The sequence below is a fragment of the Saccopteryx leptura genome, chromosome X (assembly GCF_036850995.1).
Source record: "Saccopteryx leptura isolate mSacLep1 chromosome X, mSacLep1_pri_phased_curated, whole genome shotgun sequence".
In the NCBI taxonomy this organism is placed as follows: domain Eukaryota; kingdom Metazoa; phylum Chordata; class Mammalia; order Chiroptera; family Emballonuridae; genus Saccopteryx; species Saccopteryx leptura.
In genome coordinates, this window is record NC_089516.1 from 21053764 (window position 1) to 21074590 (window position 20827).

Consider the following 20827-nt stretch of genomic DNA (forward strand, 5'->3'; position numbering starts at 1 on the left):
CACATTGATTGATTTGCAAATACTGTACCATCCTTGCCTCCCCAGAATAAATCCCACTTGATCATGATGTGTGATTTTTTTCATGTATTGCTGGATCCGGTTTGCTAATATTTTTTTTTGAGAATTTTAGCATCTAAGTTCGTCAGGGATATTGGCTTTAGCATATAAATTCATCAGGGAAATTGGGTTATAGTTTTCTTTCTTTGTAGTGTCTTTAACTGGTTTTGGAATGAGGATTATGCTAGCCTCACAGAGGGAGCTTGGATGTCTTTCCTCCTCTTGAATTTTTTGAAATAACTTGAGAAGTATAGGTGTTAATGCTTCTTTGAATGTTTGGTAAAATTTGCCTGTGAAGCCATCTGGCCCAGGACTTTTTTTTCTGGGAGTTTTTGATAACCGTTTCAATTTCATTTGTTGTAATCGGTCCTTTTAAGCTTTCTGATTCTTCCAGATTGAGTTTTGGAAGATTATATGTTTCTAGGAATTTTTCCACTTCACCTAGGTTGTCCAATTTTCTTCCGTACAGATCTTCAAAGTATTTTCTTATAGTCTTTTGTATTTTTGTGGTATCAGTTGTTACTTCTCCATTTTCACTTCTAATTTTATTTATTTAAGTCCTTTCTCTTTTTTTCTTGATGAGTCTGGTTAAAGGTTCATCAATCTTGTTTACCTTTTCAAAGAACAAGCTCTTGGTTTAATTGATTTTCTGTATTTTTTTAACCTCTATGTCATTTAGTTCTGCTCTGATCTTCATTATTTTCTTCCTTATACTTCCTCTGAGCTTTATTTGTTATTCTGTTTCTAGTTTTTTTAGATGCAGTGTTAAGTTGTTTACTTGAGTTTGTTCTTGCTTCTTAAGGTATGCCTGTAGTTCTATGAAATTCCCTCTCAGGACTGCTCTTGCTGTGTCTGATAAATTTTATGTTGTTTTATATTCATTTTCATTTGTTTCAAGAAAAAATTTTTTTATTTCTTCCTTGATCTCATTGTTAACCCATTCATTATTTAATAACATGCTATTTAGCCTTCAAGTATTTGAATGTTTTTCAATTTTTCTATTGTAGTTGATTTCTAGTTTTATGCCTTTGCTTATCAGAGAAGACACATGATAGGATTTTAATCTTCTTAAATGGATTGAGACTCATTTTGTGTCCTAACATGTGGTCTATCCTAGATAATGTACCATAAGCACTTGAAAAGAATGTATACAGTGGTACCTTGAGATATGAATTTAATTCTTTCTGTAATTGAGCTCGTCAGTCAACTTGTATACGATATATCAAACTGCCAATACTGGAAGTTAAAGTTTCTGCCGCGCCAACTAGCGACAGCTTTCTGAATCATGACTCTGTATCTCAGAATTTCACTCCGATCTTGAACAAAAATACAGACCAAGTCACAGCTTGTATCTTAAAAAATTTTGTATGTTCGTCTGTTCATATCTCAAGGTACCACTGTATTCTGCTGCTTTGTGGTGAAAGGTTCTGAAGATATCTATTAAATCCAGTTGATCTAGTGTGTCATTTAAGGCTGCTGTTTCTATTTTAATTTTCTGTCTAAAGAACCTATCCATTGATGTTAGTGGGTTATTAAAATTCCCTACTATTATACTATTGCTGTTTATCTTGCCATTTATGTCCATCAATATCTGCTTTATATATTTAAGTGCTCCTATATTAGGTGTATAAATACTTAAGTTGGTTATATCCTCCTATTGGATGCTCACTTTATTATTATGTAGTGATCTTCTTTATTCATTACTATAGCCTTTGTTTTAAAGTCTATTTTGTCAGATATAAGTATTGCTACCCCAGCTTTCTTTTCATTTCCATTTGCATGAAATACTTTTTTTCATCCCTTCACTTTCAGTTTATGTGTATCTTTTGTTCTGAAGTGGGTCTCTTATAGAGAGCATATGTACCGGTCCTGTTTTCTTATCCACACAGCTACTCTATGTCTTTTGATTGGAACATTTAATACATTTACATTTAAGGTTTTATTGATATGTAGTTGTTTATTGCCATTTTTCCAATTTAATTTTAATTCTACAATCCTCTTTTTCTCATTTTTTTTCTTTTGTTTTATTTTTCCTTTGCTCTTTTTACAGCAGGCCTCTTAACATTTCTTACAGTATTGATTTGGCTGTAATAAGTTCCTTGAGGTTTTTTTGTTTGTATGTTTTGTTTTTTGTTGTTTGTTTGTTTTTTGTTGTTTGTTTTTTGTTTTTCTCTGGGAAGCTTTTTATTTCTCCTTCAGTTTTAAATGATAGCCTTGCTAGATAAAGTGATCTGGGTTGTAGGTTCTTGTTCTGCATTACTTTAAATATTTCTTGCCAGTCCATTCTGACCCCAAGGGTTTCTTTTGAGAAGTCAGATGCCATCCTTATGGGGGCTCCTCTGTAGGTAACAGACTGCTCTTCACTTGCAGCTTTTAGTATTCTTTCTTTGTCTTTTAACTTTAACACTTTAATTATTATGTGTCTTGCTGTAGGCCTCCTTGGGTTCCTCTTTAATGAAACTCTCTGTGATTTTTGAACTTGTGTGACTTTCCTTCATCGATTTAGGGAAATTTTCAGCTATTATTTCTTCTATCAGTTTTTCTATTCCTTGTTTGTTCTCTTCTCCTTCAGGAATCCCTATGATGCAAATGTTGTTTTTCTTCATGTTGCCCAGAGTTCTCTTAGAGTTTCCTCATACTTTTTGAGCCTCTTTTCTTTTTGCTGCTCCACTTCTGTGCTTTTGTTTATCTTGTTTTCTAAATTGCTGATTCAATCCTCTGCTTCATCCAGCCTGCTTTTAATTTCTTCTAGTGTAGTCTTCATTTCTGATATTGTATTTCTCATTTCTGACTGGTTCTTCTTTATTATTTCAATGTTCTTTTTGATGCTTGTTATCTCTTTATTTAGGTACTCATTGTGTCCATCCATTGTTGCTCTAAGATCCTTCATCATTCTAAAAATCATTGTTTTAAACTCTGCATCTGATATTTTGGTTACTTCCATCTCATTCAGTTCTTTTTATGGGGACGTCTCTTGTTGATTCATTTGGGTCACATTTCTCTGTCTGACTATTTTGTTTGTGTATTAGGTAGTGCTGTCTGACTTTGAAATTTTTGCGAGGTCTTTATGAAGAGATGGGCTCGGTGGTACTATCCTCCAGGACACTTGTTTTCTTTGTTCTAGGAATGCTTCTTGAGGGTATTTTTTTCCCTCTTGTTTTACGTGAGTGTTAGATGCAGTTGGTCCTTTCGTGGGTACTGTTATCCCTTCAGGCTGGGTGGCTGTAAGGGTCAACCTTGATCATGTGTATTACACACTGTGCAATGTCTGTCCTGTTGGACGTATTTATTCTCCACAGTGCCTGGTGCCTGGTAGACTCCTCCTTTGGGTGTGCTGCTTGTGTAGGTAGTTGAGTCTAGGGTTGGTGCTGTTTGCCACCCACTACCAGTAGTGTTGGCTCTAGTTCTTCTTGGGTTGGTGTCAGCTGTTTTTTGTAATTTTCTTTGGGCTACCAGTATATAACTACTGCACTTTTTGCTGTTTGTGTCTGTGTTTTTTGTGTCTGGGTACTGTTGAAGGAGCCAACAATTGTATAAGGGTCAACTTCCTGCTTCTTAGAGATGACAACAGCTCTGTAAATGCCCCAAGCTCCGTAAGATTTGTCTCCACTTTTCATTTGCTCCTCCTCCTCTTGCAGCTGCCTGTTCTTCCCACAGTCTTCTGTAGTAACTTTATAATGTAGGCTTATATTGGCATCACCCAACCAACCCCTCTATGGGTTGCATGCTTGGTGGATTAGAGTCATTGAGGTTATGAATACAACATTTGTGGGACCCCTTTCTTCAGGAATCTCTTGGTCAGGAGCTCAGTACAGGGAATGTGGCCCCTACTTCAGAGTTCGATCTCTCAGCCACTGCTGGATACTCAAATTTTATTTTTCACCAACAAGGTGAGCAGCAGGTTCAGACCGAGTATGACCTACAGTCTACTCTGCAGAAGTTCTTTTAGCTGTTGAGACCCCAGTCTCAGGGAGGAAGACTGAGAGCGTCCTCTCCTGGGACTGACTGTGTGCCTCCCAAAGATGGCTAAGTCCCTTGACCAGATCCAACCATAGACTTAAAGGGACCCACACTTTAAATGCCCATGCTCCACACCTCTCTCCCTTTCACCTGTGGAATCTAGCCTAGCAGAATAGAATATCCAGCTCCCAGGCCAGCTGACTGTGAAGCTCCACCCTATCCAATGCACATGAACCGCTGTGCCAGTGCTAATCACAGATAGTGGAACTCACCTCAACTGGGCCCAGTGTGAAAACTTTTCCTTAGGATACCACTCTAGCAAGGGTTGTTAGGTCATGAACTGATGCTTTCTGCAACTGGCCCCTGGATGTGCCATCCTTGGGTCTCCCAAGTAGGAACCCAGTGCAGACCAGTGGAAGACACTGCCCATGACTGGCCCTCAGCAACCTTCTTGGAGCTACAATCAATCCAGAGTTTGTGGCTGCCTCTGCTGGGCCTGGGGTACACATAAAATACCAAATTTTACACCTAGGCTGGCTTTTTCCCACACTGGTCCTGGGGAAATGTCCCCTGAGTCCTGCCTCCTGTAGCTTCTGTCTCCTTACTGGCTACTTTTTCGGCTTGGCCACTGAAAAAACCTCTGCTAGAGTCTGGAGCCTGTGGCAATTCAGTGATTAGGAAGGGTGGTGGGTGTGGCTCCACCCCTTAGCCCTAAGTGTCAGTCTGTCCAGACTTTTCACAAACCTCAGTAGGGTGAGGCCTGAGGAGTCTGGTGGGTGTGTCTTCTGAGACCCAGAGATGTATTCTGTCTTCCCACAGTTTCAACTGAGTCTCTTGTGAGTTGAAAGCACCAGTTATAGACTCAGTAGAGTACGTGTGTTGGGAGAGGGAAGGCTCCGGTCTCAACTCCAGAAAACTGAACCACTGATGCATCCCCTGCTTCCTGGCCTCTCAGAACAACCCATTGCCATGATGGGTAGGAGAGACTCCCGAGGGCACAACAGTTGCTTTTCCCCAGGCTGATGCCACTTAGAGGGGACTGCTCCACCCAAGAAAGATGGCAACTGCAGTACTGGAGAATGACTCAGCACAGGGGTTCTGGTGGCTGTGCCACACAGTATTTTTCCCTGGGCCTTCAACTTTACACTCTCCTCCTGCAACCCCAGTCCTCTCAGCTCTCTCCTGCCAGAGCCCCGGATAAGTGACTGTGAACGAGGTTTTTCTCACGGGCCCTTTAAAATGGAGTCTGCATCTGAGAGCTGTATCTCTTTCTCACAGAGAGAAACCTGGCACTTTTCACAGCTAAATGCTGTGTGGGCACCTCTTCTAGGCTCTGGGGCTCTAGGCTGGGGCTCCGAGCCTGGGGCTGAGCACCCACACCTCTCAGGGCAACTCACCCCACAGTGAGAGTCCCTCTGGGTTTCCGCTTGCTCCTGGGAGTGGGGCGGCCCTTTCCGCATCTCTGCCCTTCCTGCCAGTCTCAGTGTGGCTTCTTTAATGATATTTGGTTATGGACACCTCAAGATGATTGTTTTTAAATTATGTTGTAATCCAATTTGGTCTTGGGAGGTAGCAGTTGGAATGTCTGCCTACTCCATCGCCATCTTTTTCTCCCTCCCATTGTTACAGTTTTGATTGATATTCAGCAATATATATGTAAACTTAAAATTAGCACATATTTATTACTTATATACATTAATAAACATTGAATTTTACTCAAAAGTTTACTCAAAGAATTCACTGATAGCCCTGGCTGGTTGGCTCAGTGGTAGAGCGTCGGCCTAGCGTGCGGAGGACCCGGGTTCGATTCCCGGCCAGGGCACATAGGAGAAGCGCCCATTTGCTTCTCCACCCCTCCGCCGCGCTTTCCTCTCTGTCTCTTTCTTCCCCTCCCGCAGCCGAGGCTCCATTGGAGCAAAGATGGCCCGGGCGCTGGGGATGGCTCTGTGGCCTCCGCCTCAGGCGCTAGAGTGGCTCTGGTCGCAATATGGCGACGCCCAGGATGGGCAGAGCATCGCCCCCTGGTGGGCAGAGCATCGCCCCTGGTGGGTGTGCCGGGTGGATCCCGGTCAGGCGCATGCGGGAGTCTGTCTGACTGTCTCTCCCTGTTTCCAGCTTCAGAAAAATGGAAAAAAAAAAAAAAAAGAATTCACTGATAGACAGGTAGCCCCATTCAGGTACAGATATACAAATGCTTATTTTGAGAGTTTATTTATTAATGTTTTAAATCACTAGAGCTTATTTCAGATGGAGTTCATGACTTTAATCCCTATAATACTGTGAAATCCTGCATTTGAAAGTAGAATTTAAATAAACCAAGTTAGCTCATTGATTATAAATGTGAGGAAAAATAATTTGAGTTGCTCTCCTGCATCTTGTTATTATCTGTGACCACTCATAGTTTATGTGTGCTCAAAGTTTAAAAAAATGAAACAGTACAAATGAGGTGAATTTTTTAAGTAAAAACAAATTTTAAGACATAAATTGTTTTACTAAATTTTAATATTTCTAAATTTAAATGCAAGTGTCTTATGTCAGAGCATATACTAGGCAGTGGTAGGCAGAATAGACTTTATCTAAATGAAACTATGCTTACAAGTAAATAAATATACCCATATTTTTATATTTATAATATCATAATTCTATCTTATTAAAAACTAATGAAATTAATTTCTTTATTTTTAAAATGGACTTAAAATATTGCTATGAAGTATTATCTGAGACAGTAAATCTAATCAGATACAGTTTTGAAATAATATTTTAAAGACAATAGCTACCTTTAATTATACATAATACTAAATTGTATGTAACATTTTTTGTTGAACAACTATAGTGTTCAAAACACTGAGCAAGCCCATGTCAACAGTGAGAGCTAAAAGCCATGTCTAGACATCAAGTTGAGACAAGATTGATCTATAATGATGATGACAAATATGAACTGTCAGTATATATTTAGTTAACTTATAATTACACCATTTAAATTTTACTTCTAAAGAAAATAAAACAACAGCAACAAAAACATACAAATTAAGAAGAGCTAGTTACATCTTTTTATACCAAACTGATTTTGGGTTTTGGAACCCTGGTTATTATTGCCTGAAGATGATTTATGAATATAGATTCTAAAACAATAGAAAGTATGAAAGTAACCTTATATTGGAGTGAGTTTCACAAAACACATTGGAAAGCATATTATTTTTTATACTATTAAGTGCACAGGTGTTGTAAAAGTACTACCATTCTCACGTGCACTTCACTCACTTTCCTCTGATGATAACATTTTAGATAGTATTATATATTATCAAAACCAAGAAATTGACATTGTTACAGTACTATTTTTTAATCTTATTTTTGTGTGTGACAGAGTCAAAAAGAGAGACAGACAGACAGGAAGAGAGAGAGATGAGAAGCATCAATTCTTCATTGTGGCACCATAGTTGTTTATTGAATGCTTTCTCATATGTGCCTTGACGGTGGGGCTACAGCAGACTGAGTGACCCTTTGCTCAAGCCAACAACCTTGGGCTCAAGCTGGTGAGCCTTGCTCAAACCAGATGATCCCACACTCAATCTGGTAAACTCGGGGTTTTGAACCTGTGATCTCCACGTCCCAGTTCGATGCTCTATCCACGGTGCCACTGCCTGGTCAGGCAATACAGTACTATTAACTCAATACAGACCTTATTCAGATTTCATCAGTAAATATACTTTTTTTAACACTAAAACTTTTAAAGGATTTCTTAAAAAACTTGTTTATAAATTTTATTTATGTACGGGAAACAAACTAAATTTAATATTCTTTTTTATAAATATATATTATTAATTCTCTGAAAATGAAGTGCAATATCTGTGGATTACATCTCTTTTTTCCCATGTCTGAAGAAGACTTAAGCTGCTATGTCCAAGTCGAATTTCCAATGGGGTCACCAACAGGACTAAAACCACTGAGCTAGAATGAGGTAGATAAATAAGAGGTATGGAAAACCCTTAGGTTATGTCCCCCAAATCAACTTCTTAATGGTAACAGGCAAAGAACCTTATTTATAATGGAAATGTGTTTTACATGTGTTTTCGCAAATTATATATTAGTCCTGTTTCTGAGCAAATTACTTCAGTATAATATTACATTTACTGAATATTAAGTCTTGAATGTGAGCAGATGATTTCAGAGAAAAATAATTTTCAATGTAATATGGAAAATCTTGTCAATGTTTATTAGAATTTGTATTTGAATATTCTAATATCCTAAGCTTGAATGGAAACTGTAAATCTTTACAAAATGTCTTTCCAATTTTTACTATCCAATTTTTATTATAGCAAAGCATGCAATATTTAATATTCCAATAGTCTACCAGTAGATACATTTTCACTTATTATGTTCACCACAAAGGCTTTTATGACTAGAAGACTGAAAACTTCCTATAAGTACTATATCATAATGCATAACTTAACAGTATAATTTACATAAGAAAAATCCAGCTCATAAACTAAATTTACCACTAAGAATTATGTACTATAGATTTAAAGTTAGAAATCACAGACATATTTTAGAGATAATAGCAAAAGATTTTTAGTGCAAAAATAAGGTTACAAGAAAAACTATATATATATATATATATATATATATATATATATATATATATATATATATATCATCTTTGTAGAATAATACTAAGAATCCTTTGCCTAAAATTGGTTCATAGATAGAAAAAAAAAGGCTTATGCTCACAAAATTGTCTATTTGTAGTATAAATTAAAAAGAAGGGAAATGACACTGTAATTGACAGTCATCATATAAGCCATGCTTTTTTCCTTTTAGAGCACATAATTGCTTGGAAGTAATTTCATAACACATCAGGTAAAATCTGGTAAGTGGTTGTCTAACTTATAAGACGAAACACTTATTGTTCTGGACAGGAAAAATGTATCAAGTCTGGTATTATTTGTTTCTGTGTAGTGTATTTTTTTCTAGGATTGGTTTGTAGATAAGTTAAGAGTTAAAAGCTTTACTAAATAATCATATTTATTTTACTTAGACACTTTTCAATTTGACTACATATTTCAATAAATATTTTTATGAATATGGATATAAGATAATGTACAATGGTGCAGTGATCAGAAATAGCTAAATTCTGGGTTCTGGACATACCAATGAGCTGCCTTGGCTCTAGAACTCAAAAGGGATAATGCAGAGAGAAAGGTAATAGTATGATTTATCAGCGCTTTCTTAGCTGATAGTATACCATAATGGCTTGCTCTGGTTTGTCACCACTCAGGTGATATTTCTCAATAATAAGAAAGAGTTTAAAGCTTTTCTAACTATAATTTGTAACTTTATATACTTAGCTATTTATTCACTTCAAGGATAAATACGTTATACTTATGTTATTTCAGGGGCCTGACAAGTGTGGAGCCTAGAACTGAAGTAACCAGAGCTGTAGAGTATGTTATGATGTGAATATAAAATAGAGTTTTAAAGGTTATGCAAAAATAATTATTTGTTTTACATTTAGGAACTAGTCAACATGTGTTAAAAATTTGGTACAATGGAAGAAGTATAGGTGTTGACATTGGATAGTTCTGTGTTCTAATTCAGGTTCTGCCACATTTAAGCTGGGACCTTGGACAAATTACTTAACTCTTTTTCCTCCTGTGGTTTCTGTGAGAAATTAAAATGCATCCCCAAAACAGTCTAACACATGACAGACAATTAGCAAATGTTCTATTCTCCCTTCTCCTAATTATCAGAAAAAGGCAATTACTTTTTAATTCATATATATTGAACTTTGCATATTGTGAACACTCTCTTGATATTAAATGAATGAAATCATAGATTAAATTTGTTGTACTATAAAACTGATATTTTTCACTTTAAAAAAGCTTAGAAGTATGAATGGAAAGAATGTGAATGTCACTTATTCGGTGATAATTGAGGATTATTGGCATAAGTTTACAAGGTAAGTTATGAAATTTTATTCTACTAAATTTTACTATACTTGATCTTAGCCAAAAGGCCAAGAAGTAATATTCCACTGAACTTTTTAAAAAGAGCTATTTTTCTTCCTTTTTTCTTTTTCCTTATATAGTTTAAGTATAATTCTGTTTAAAGATTCTGCTATGTTCATGATGATTTCTCAAGTTTGCTTCTGGCTAGACAGAAAAGGTTGAAACAATAAAGACATGAGTTACAAGAATAGGAAACAATTTATGGAACTTTATTATTTACCATTTTTAAGCATGTGTAATTCCAGAGTTTATGTTTATGGATAAAGTGGAAATACAACTTCCACATTTTCCTCTTAAATTTCAAGGAACTGGAGATTAGTTATGCAACACATTTTTTTGTTGTTACTTTATAAACTCCTTTTAGAGGGTTTTTACGTATCTCCTATACCCAAAAGAAAATATGTATAAGGTAATTCCTAGCTATTCAGGATAATTTTCTAATGTAATTAATAAACTGAAATGAAAAGATAGGTTAATTTATAAAACACTTACTGTAAATGTCCCAAGTACCATCCATTAAAGCATACTGCTGCTGCATTATGCTACCCGTCAAGTGTATGGTTTTTGTCATTATTAACAATTTGTTCCTATTTTTAATACAGTGGTTAATTTCTTTTTAACTAGATTTGATGTTTATTGTAGATATTTCAATTAATTTGAACCTTTGGATTTTCTGAAAACAATTACAACACCTCAAGTTTGTATATATCTTTCCAGTTTAAAAAGCAGGCTCTATAAAATAAGAATTAATTGTAGGAATTGTCACATATTAAAATTCTGTTTAGTTTATTTTTTATTTTATATTTTGCCTTGCAAAAAACACATAAACACAAAACTAAACTTTGGTGACAAGCACCCAAAAATTATAATATGAAAACACAAGATATTCAGAGTAGTATGTTGGTAAGGTAGATTTTTTCAGACCATGTGTATTGGCACTTAACTACTTGAAGATCAATGGTCTGATTTTTTCACTGTATTGTTTCAATAGCCTATTAGCTGTTCTCCTGGCTTCCACTATTGATTTCCCTACTAAACCCTGTGACTTCATCACTTAACACTTTCTCATCATTTCATTTCCTTCAGATCAGTTGAAGAATGCAGCTCACTCATCCCAGCCAATAGCTAACCAACTGTCATACATTAGTAAGGTCATTCTAGACCAGGGATCTGGAATCTTTTTGGCTGAGAGAACCATGAACGCCACATATTTTAAAATGTAATTCCGTGAGAGCCATACAATGACCAGTGTACATCATGCATTATCCAATAAAAATTTGGTGTTGTTCTGGAGGACAGCTGTGATTGGCTCCAGCCACCCACAACCATGAACAAGAGTGGTAGGAAATGAATGGATTGCAATACATGAGAATGTTTTATATTTTTAATATTATTATTATTTTTATTAAAGATTTGTCTGCGAGCCAGATGCAGCCATCAAAAGAGCCACATCTGGCTCGCGAGCTATAGGTTCCCGACCCCTGTTCTAGACCAACAAAATTCCTAGTCTTGGCTAGGCTCACTTGGAGGCTAGGTCAGCTCTTGTGGGTCATTTCTTACATTTCTATTGATGTAATTCCTCTAAGCAGATACGAAATTAATGGATTTCCATGGAGTTATTTACTACTGTTTAAAATAATTTTTAAAAATTTATTGGTAGATTTTAAAGAGGAAGGAAAGGAAAGAGAGAGAGAGCGAGATTTGTTGTTCCACTTACTTATTCACTCATTGGTTGATTCTTATGTGCCTTGACAGGAGATTGAACCCACAACCTTGGTGTATCAGAACAACAGTCTAACCAACTCAGCTACATGACCAGGTCAATTTATATTATTTTGACATACATGACTTTAATTTTATGTACTAAAACGACAAACATTTATCAAAAACATAGATCTTGTAAAATTTATTCTCACATGCCTTAAAATAATCTAGCTATCTCATGTTAAATGAAGAATATTCATTATCTCTATATCTTTTGGTTAAATCGATTCAGGATTTAGCCAAGAAAACAGAGTATTTTGGTATAATTAATATTCTTTTAAAAATAATTAATGTTTTAGAGAAGTTTTAGGTTTACAAAAAAATTGAGAGGAAGGTACAGAGAGTTCCCTCATACCCCTTACCCCACCTAGTCATAACCTTCCCCATTATCAATATCATTCACTAGAGCAGTCATTTTTTTTATAACTCTTGAGCCTACAATGACAAATCATAATCATCCCACATTATTAATTCAGGCTATGTTAGTTTTGTACATTCTATGGATGTGGACAAATACATACTGACATATTGCCATCATTGTAATTTCACATAGAGTATCTTCACTGCCCTAAAAATCCTCTGTGCTTTGCTTATTCACAGCACCCCTTACCCTAACCCTGACCCCTGGTGACCACTGATCTTTTTATTGTCTCTGAGTTTTGTCTTTTCCAGAATGCCATACAGTTGGATCATACGGTGTGTAGAATTTTCTGATTGGCTTCTTCAACCCAGTAATATACATTTAAGATTTTTCCATGTCTCTACAAGACTTGATACCTCATTTCTTTTTAGTGATGAATAATATTTTACTGTCTGGATGTACCAGTTTATTAATCCCTTCACCTACTGTAGGACATCTTTGTTGCTGCCAAATTTGGACAATTATGCATAAAGCCACTCTAAACATTTGTGAGCAGGTTCTTGTATGAACATAAATTTACAACTCTATTTATTGGGTAAATACTAAGGAGTGAAATGGCAAATTGTATGTTAGAAATAGATTTAGTTCCATAGGAAACTGTCTCACTATCTTCCAATGTAGCTATACCCTTTTTTTTTTATTTTCACCATCAATGAATGAGACTTCCTGTTGCTCCGCATTCTGTTCAGCATTTGATAGTGTTCCAGATCTCAGCCAATCTAATAGGTGTATAGTTGTATCTCGTTGTTTTAATTTGCATTTCTCTGATGGATATGGAACATCTATCCATATGCTTATTTTTTACCTGTGTATCTTTTTTGTTAAGATGTATTAATATCCTTTTTATAGTTGTCTCTGGTTCTTATCAATCTAATGACAACTTATTGAAACATTCATCTAATGCTTAAATTTCAAATCCAAGCAATAAATTTTTTACTATAGCATATTATTTAATAATAAAAGATTAATTCTCATATGAGATGTAAATAAATTATACTTATGCATACTTATATTAAGTATTCATATATTAGAATTTTACAAAGATAAAGGAATATTTCACTTCTAGTTATAAAATTTGGTCAATATTTGGAAGGAGTTTTAGAAATCATTAAAGTCACTACTCACTCCATGATCTTACTTTTCAATATTTTGTTTTAAGGGATCATTTCAACCAGATTCCTTTTGAGTTCATCTGCAGAATGCTTCTTGCATTAAGTTCCAGATAAACTGTATGCTATTAAACACTGGATGGCCCCACGGCTCAGTCCTTGGACATTCTGTCTGTGTATGGTCACTATATTGGGGAGCTTTTCCAACATCATGACTTTAAATACCATTTACTTGCTGACTATCCCCAAGTTTTCATTACCACCCTAGACATCTCCCTTGAACTTCAGACTCACATACTCATCTGTCTAGCCTGCTTCTTTACTTTTAGTCTACATAGGTTCGTAACACATAGCCAGCCCCAAACAAATTCCTTCCCTTCCCTCCCATTCCTGACCCTTACCAATCTTCCCTAATGTAACTTCATCATAGGTGCTCAAGGCAAAACCTTGGATTCCACTTGGCTCCCCTTTCTCATATGCTCCAACCCATCAGAAAATTTTGTCAATGCTGCCTTGAAAATGCCCATAGTGTGACCACTTCTCAGCACACCTCCTGATCCATCTTGGTCCAAGCCCTTTCACTGCTTACCTATTTTATTTCAGTAGTCCCCCAATTATTTTCTTTGCATTTATCATCAATCCCTTTCAGTTATATTTCTCAACATGTCAGGAAGTGTGATTTCTTAAAATATAAATTGTGTGATTTCTTAAAATTTAAATTGTGTGATATCTTCCTGTGTTCAGCAACTACTTGTAATGGTTTCTCATCTCTCTATGATAAAAGCCCAAGTCCCCACAGTTGCTTACAAGGTCTTATATACAATCATCAGGCTCCTCCTTGGTGCTTTTTGTCTCCTGGTGCTTTCCTTTTGCCACCTCATTCCAGATTACAGTGCTCCTCTGTTATCCCAGACACGATTCTTTCCACTTCATTGCTGGTACCACTAGCTATTCTATTTGCCTGGGATGCTTTGCCCCCAGCTAGCCTCATGGCTCAATCGCATCTTTCCAACCCCCCCCCCATCTCTTTAAGGCGTTTGCTCATATCTCACTGCTTAGGGAGGATTTCTCTGTTCACCTATATAAAACTGCAGTCTGCTCTTCTTAGCTCTTATCACCGCTGACATATGATTGATGACATATGATACATAATTTTCTTGTCTGTCTCCCTTCACTGAAAATGTAAGCTTCACAAGGGGAGATTTTTGTTTATTTTGTTTAATATCCTCAACACCTAGAAGAGTAACTTGCTTAATAATGTTGATTGATGGAATGAATGATTTCTAATACATTTTTAGTACTAGGTAACTATTTGCTGTATGCTCTTTCCTCAGTTGTGTACTTTAACAGTAGAGAAAGCAGTCAATAGGTTCTTCCTTTTTAATTTGACTTTTCATTGCTAACAGATTCATCTAGTTATCTTTTTCCTTTTCTTCACAAGTTTATTTGAAAAAATCTACTATACTTAGCCAAAAGCTGTGTACTCTTAAACTACTCAATATTGGTACATAATCTTGTGTTATTTGGGATGCTTTCAGAGTTTAGTTTGACCTTTACAAATTCGTTCTGAATTAGGGACCACTGCTGGATAAGAAGTAAGGTGCAAGATGAAGACTATTTTAACTCAGTCTGGAATAATTAGAATGACAAAGACAAGGAGAGGGACCATTTTCAGTGCACCAGACCTCATTTTCATAACTGCTGACATAAGCCTTCCATTAAAATAACATATTTCCTCAAATATTTGACTTTCAGATTCAAAGTGAGCAGTCAAACGGATCTGTTAACGTGACCTAATTTTCAGTTAGGTGTTGTATGTGCATTCATTCTGAGTCTGTAAACCTTTTGGGCCTCTGATTCTTTTAAACTCAATCTGAGTGTACTGTAGTCTCAAACCGAGCTCTTTCCTCTGTAACTTTAACATTTGTGTTTCATCAAATCTTTTATGCATGCCTATATGGAGCACAGAACTTTACTATCCTAGAGAGGAGGAGGAAAAGGCAGTTCCATAAAAAAAAATCTATATTTAAAGTAGAATGTTTTAAAAAGATTCTATTTCTGCTGAAAGGGAAAAAAAAATACCATTGTTCTGCTGCCTGAAAGTGTTGGAAATGTCTCAAAGAAACACAATTGGATTAATTATGTTTTTATCTTTTTGCACCCATTGAAGTCTGAGAACATGCACTTCCCTGTAGTTATACATTTTTCTGGATTCTATGAAAAGTTGCAGGAATATCAAGATGCTTTAGATACTTCTTTATGGCTTACATGTCGCCTTTACTAAGGACTTTTGTGGATCTGATATTCTCTTTCCTAGAAAATCATATAAAAGAGATACTTCAAAAGCACCAGTAGTATGTTTGAGTTTTTGTACTCTGATCTTTAAAGATACTATAGTATATTTAGGTGACCTTTAAAAGAATGATAAACATAAATGTAAGACTGTGACTTCCGAGCACAGCCAGTTTCTCTAAGAACATCTAATCAAAGCATTTGGGCTGTCCAGAGGTAAAATAATAGAAAAAAATAATTGAGTAAAATCTGATTATTGAAATGGGGGTCATTTTAAATTATACTTTTACTCTTATAAACTCCTCTGTTCTCAACATGCATATCCTATGGTTCAGCATTTTCAAACCAGGAATTGCTCACCCAACAGTAATATGTACTTTTGTTTCTAAAAATGTTCAGAGAAGTGCTATTTATAATACTATAGTTTAAAAGTGGAAACAATGCAAATGACCACCAATAGATAAATAGTTATGGTATAATGATGCAGCGATAGGAATAAATATCTTGTATACCAGTAAGTAGAGTCTATCACTACGTGCAACACTATAGCAGAATGCCAAAAACTGTTAAGCAATATTAGATAGACAAGCAATATTGTTAAGCAATATTAGAGTATATATTGTATCATTCTATTTAGGTAAAATACAAAAGAAAGAAATATAAATCTGATTGGGTGTTAGAAGTAAAAATAGTGGTTACCTTTGGAGGGTTATTGACCAGAAGAATGAAGTTTGCTCCTGGTGCTGCTTATGTAGGTATATTTAGTTCATGAAAATTCATTGACTTATGTATTTATGATTTCCTTTTCTGTTTATATAATTTACTTCAATACAATGTTTACTTAAAAATAGTCCTCTCTTCCAGGTTCCTAGAGATTGCAACAAATGAGTAGAGTGTGTTCCAAATGACTAACTCAGTAGCTTTTCCAGGTGGTCTTGCATAACTCTTCTTAATTGTTTTTAGCAGGTAAAAAGTAAGGCATTGGGAAAAAAAAAGAAAGCCTTTCCCATGGGTATTACATTTCTTTAGCTGCTATAACACATTACCACAAACCTTGTGGCTTAAAAGAACAGTTTATTGTTTCAGAATGCTGGAGGCACGAAGTGTGAAATCAGTATCATTGATGAAAAGGTGTTAGCACGGTCATACACTGTCCAAAGGCCCCAGGGGAGAATCCATTCATTGATTCTTCCAACTTCTGGTGGCTGCTGGAATTCCTTGGCTCCTGGCCACACCACTCCAAGCTCAATGCCAGCATCTTCAAACCTCTTTCTGTTCCATCTTCTCTGTGTGTCAAATCACTCACTACCTTCCTTTCCTCTTACAAGGATATGTCATTACAATTCTGATTTACCTGGGTGATCTAGGATAATCTCCCTATCTCAAGATCGTTAACTTTATTACATATGCAAAGATTATTTTACTCTACATAAGGTAACATTTACAGGTTTCAGGGATTAGGATGAAGATTGCTTTGTGGGGGCATTTTTCAGCTTTCCACACTGTGATACTCATGGGATATAAATGAGATAGTGTTATTTGCCTGCTGCTGCTGTTTGAGTACACTTAACTCCACAGTTTACAAGTGTAGAAAAAGTATTTTCTAGGGTTTCCTCACCTCACTCTGTAAAGTTCCCACTGTACACATTTTTAATCAAAAGATTGGAGTTGCATTGCTGCGTAGGCTAGCAATCACATAATGCAGATATTTTTAATCCTCAAAAAATTTTCTTCAGATGCAATCTTTTATGGAAGGCAAATATAAAACAGCAAAAAACACTGCCCTACAATCTCAGTATTTTTTTTTCCTTTCCAGAGTGGTACCATATGGTCTAGTGGAAAATGCTAGTCCTCTATGAAGCTGCTTTAAAATTTTATCTAGTTTAATCTCTTTATTTTATTAGAGGCAGGTAACTAACATGCATAGCATGACAGCTGCTTTGCCAGAGATCACTCAGAAAGATTGGGACTAAATTCTCTATATTCAATATCCTTTGCACTAACCTGCCTTCAGATGCCTCTACATGGAATAGAATGCAGCCAATCAGCATGTAGTCCCCACAGTTATCAGAGGGCCCTGGAAACCATTGGCCCAGATTTCTTGATAGCATAGAAACTGCAAAGAATGTCATGAGGTACCAGAAACCATGTGAGCACGCTTATATGAAGTCCTAAACTATCAATATTTATACCAAGGCATGCCACTTAGCTTCATTTAGGACTTGAGAACTACTTTCTGTATACTCAGGGGAAAAAATGTCCCAGATTAACTATTTTTTATGCAATAACCAATTTATTCAGTTTTCTACCAGTATATTGGAGGTCATCAGCTCAAGCCAGCCCCTTGAGAGCTTATAATATCAGGGCAAAATAGGGAGCTCCCATATTATGCTTAGGTTAATATTTAGGGGTCTTTCTTGCTCATCTTTGTCTCTCATAAAACCCTTAGCATACACATTTTATAGTCCACATGTTAATCCTATATTTCTGCTTACCTGTGTCCCTGTAATGTGAAACTGCTTCGGTTATCTGAGCAGTGTCACTGATGTGCTTTGCTGGTTTCACCCATATGTTGTTACTGCTGTATTGTTGGACTAAGATCTTAAAATGGACACGTGTTTACATGTGTTAAAAGCATTAATATCAGCAAATAACACTTTTGAAGGGTCTGATTAATTAGGATGATTTTCTATTTTTACAGGCAATTGAAATCTTTTGCTTATTCTAGCCTGACTTTTCCATTTTATCAGTAAAAGGATAATATTTGATTTTTGTAAATGTGAAATAAAATCACTCATGCTTGCTTGCCCAGTTGAAGTGCATACTTTGATTAAAATGGTTAGTCCTCGGAAAACAGAGTAACTGATTAAATACGTGTGACTGTCATGAAAATACCCTTTCCCGTCTTCTACTTTGGGGAGTGTAATTGACTGCTGGCTGCAAAGGCAGCACTCTGTCCATTATGACTTTAGTGCTGATATCCATCCCTAGGAGTTTATCCCAGCCAATAACTGAGTCCAGCAGGGGTACTATGGCAAGTCCATTCCTTCAAAATGTGGGACTCTTCTGATGGTGACTTTGGCTCGAAGATTGCTCAGTCAGGTTGGCTGGACCTTTCTTAGATTGTGTGACAGGGCAAAGCCTGCTTCCTTATGACACATGTGTCAGAGCCGATAGCTGTCCCAGCTTCCTTTGGCTTCCTCCTCTTTCCGTTCATAGGCTGGCACTCTCACTCCTTAACTTGTGCCTGTCTGATCCCATCTTTGTGTCTGCTTCGCTAGGAAGGAGACCTGCATTAACACATGCTAAAAAAAAAAAAAAATACAAGAGACTTGTTTTCAAATGATTACATATTTTTTAAAATGTTTTTATTATTATTATTTATTTATTTATTTATTTATTTATTTATTTATTTCAGAGACAGAGGGAGAGTCAGAGAGAGGGATAGATAGGGACAGATAGACAGGAACGGAAAGAGCTGAGAAGCATCAATCATCAGTTTTTTGTTGCAACACCTTAGTTGTTCATTGATTGCTTTCTCATATGTGCCTTGATCGCAGGCCTTCAGCAGACTGAACAACCCCCTGCTCGCGACCTTAGGTCCAAGTTGGTGAGCTTTTTGTTCACACCAGGTGAGCCTGCGCTCAACCTGCAACCTCGGGGTCTCGAACCTGGGTCCTTCCGCATCCCAGTGTGACACTTTATCCACTGCGCCACCGCCTGGTCAGGCTGATTACATATTTTTAACTCTTTATTCAAATTGGGTCTCAGATTTCAAAGCCTGACCTTTCATCATAGACTTACATACCCCTACGCTTTTTCAGGAACTGTTATATAAAATTGAACATTCTCTTAATTTTTTTTATTATTATTGTTGAACGTAGTCTTCACCTCCCTTCAGATCGAATCCTGCTATCCAGTATAGAAAAATATAGTTTGTCCTGCATCTTCCAGTCAAAGGAGGTTTGTTTATCCTGTTTGGCAAATCAAGATGACTTGGTGACTCTTTACCAGGTCCACTGTGATGCTGATATATGGGAAAACATTTTCACAGACCACTACACCCTATTATGCAATTTTGTAATGGAGACTTGAGTTAAGGACTCACACTTGCCGAGGAAGACTCTTGATACCATGCTATTTAGAATGAGCACGACAGTGCTATGTTTTCTTGTGTCTGTCTAAGATTGGGGTAATGAGATATTTACCATTCCACTGCATCTCATTTCAGCATGTATCATCATGTGGGAGCTAAGGAAAGTGATAGTTATTAGCACTCTACTAGAATACTGAGTTTTCAAAACAAGAAACGTTATTGGTAAATAACCTCCCAGATTAGTTATGGAGAAGCATTAACAATCATTTCTAGCACTTGGATACCAATACAAATTATTTGAGTGCTTTGGAGCTTGTGTACTATCTAAATTTTGGTGAAAATCCTTTCTTTTTATTGAAGTGTTATCTGCATACTAAATAGCTCACTCTACCCATTCATGATTAATACCCTAATTTTATTTAAAAATTTTGAGAATGTTGATTTTATAATGTCAACTTTAAATATGGAGACTCAAAATAAAACAGTATGGTACTCGCCATCAAAGGAACACTTGAAGGTCAGGCTATGGGGTGCATTAATTCTTCCAACGTTAAATCTTGCAAAAATGGTACTTTATTGTTATTAAGTAGAGGTTTTTAAAAGGTCCATTAACTCTGGTGACCACACAGTGACACATCAATTACAAATTTGTTTTATGTAAATGGGACTCCCAAATGACCCTGTCATTGTCTTGCTTTTTACTTTTGATCAAAATAGTCAAAGCCACTATTTGACAGTGTCTTTGCTCGATTTCTCAGATAAAATCTGAGGCTAGTTTAGCAATTCACATCTCATGCATTGAAGACAAATTGCCTCAACGGAAATTCTATTATAGCTTTAAAAATTATCTGCCTTAATCTGACATACTAGGGTGTCTGGGATTATACTTATCTAGTGACACCTGCTTAAAATGGCAATAGGAGGTATTTGGCAACCTTTGTTCTGTGCAGTTGGTACACATGACCTTTGGACTCACAATAGCTAGCTTATAACAGATAACAGGAACACACACAGATTTCTGTAAAGCACTAAGTAAAATTTGGAAATGAAACTAAATTTAAGAACAAAATGGTACTAAACTTTGGCAAAGAGAACAAACACATTTTACAATGGAAAACAGCAT

The 20827-nt window shown here is 36.2% G+C and overlaps 1 protein-coding gene and 1 non-coding gene across 2 annotated transcripts in view; both read left to right on the forward strand.

The window, feature by feature from the left end:
- IL1RAPL1 (interleukin 1 receptor accessory protein like 1) overlaps positions 1-20827 on the forward strand; it is a 1376054-nt gene that overhangs the window by 256543 nt on the left and 1098684 nt on the right. The window lies entirely within an intron of this gene.
- Positions 5764-5839, forward strand: TRNAA-AGC (transfer RNA alanine (anticodon AGC)). Its single transcript has one exon. It is a non-coding gene; the product is annotated as a tRNA-Ala (tRNA).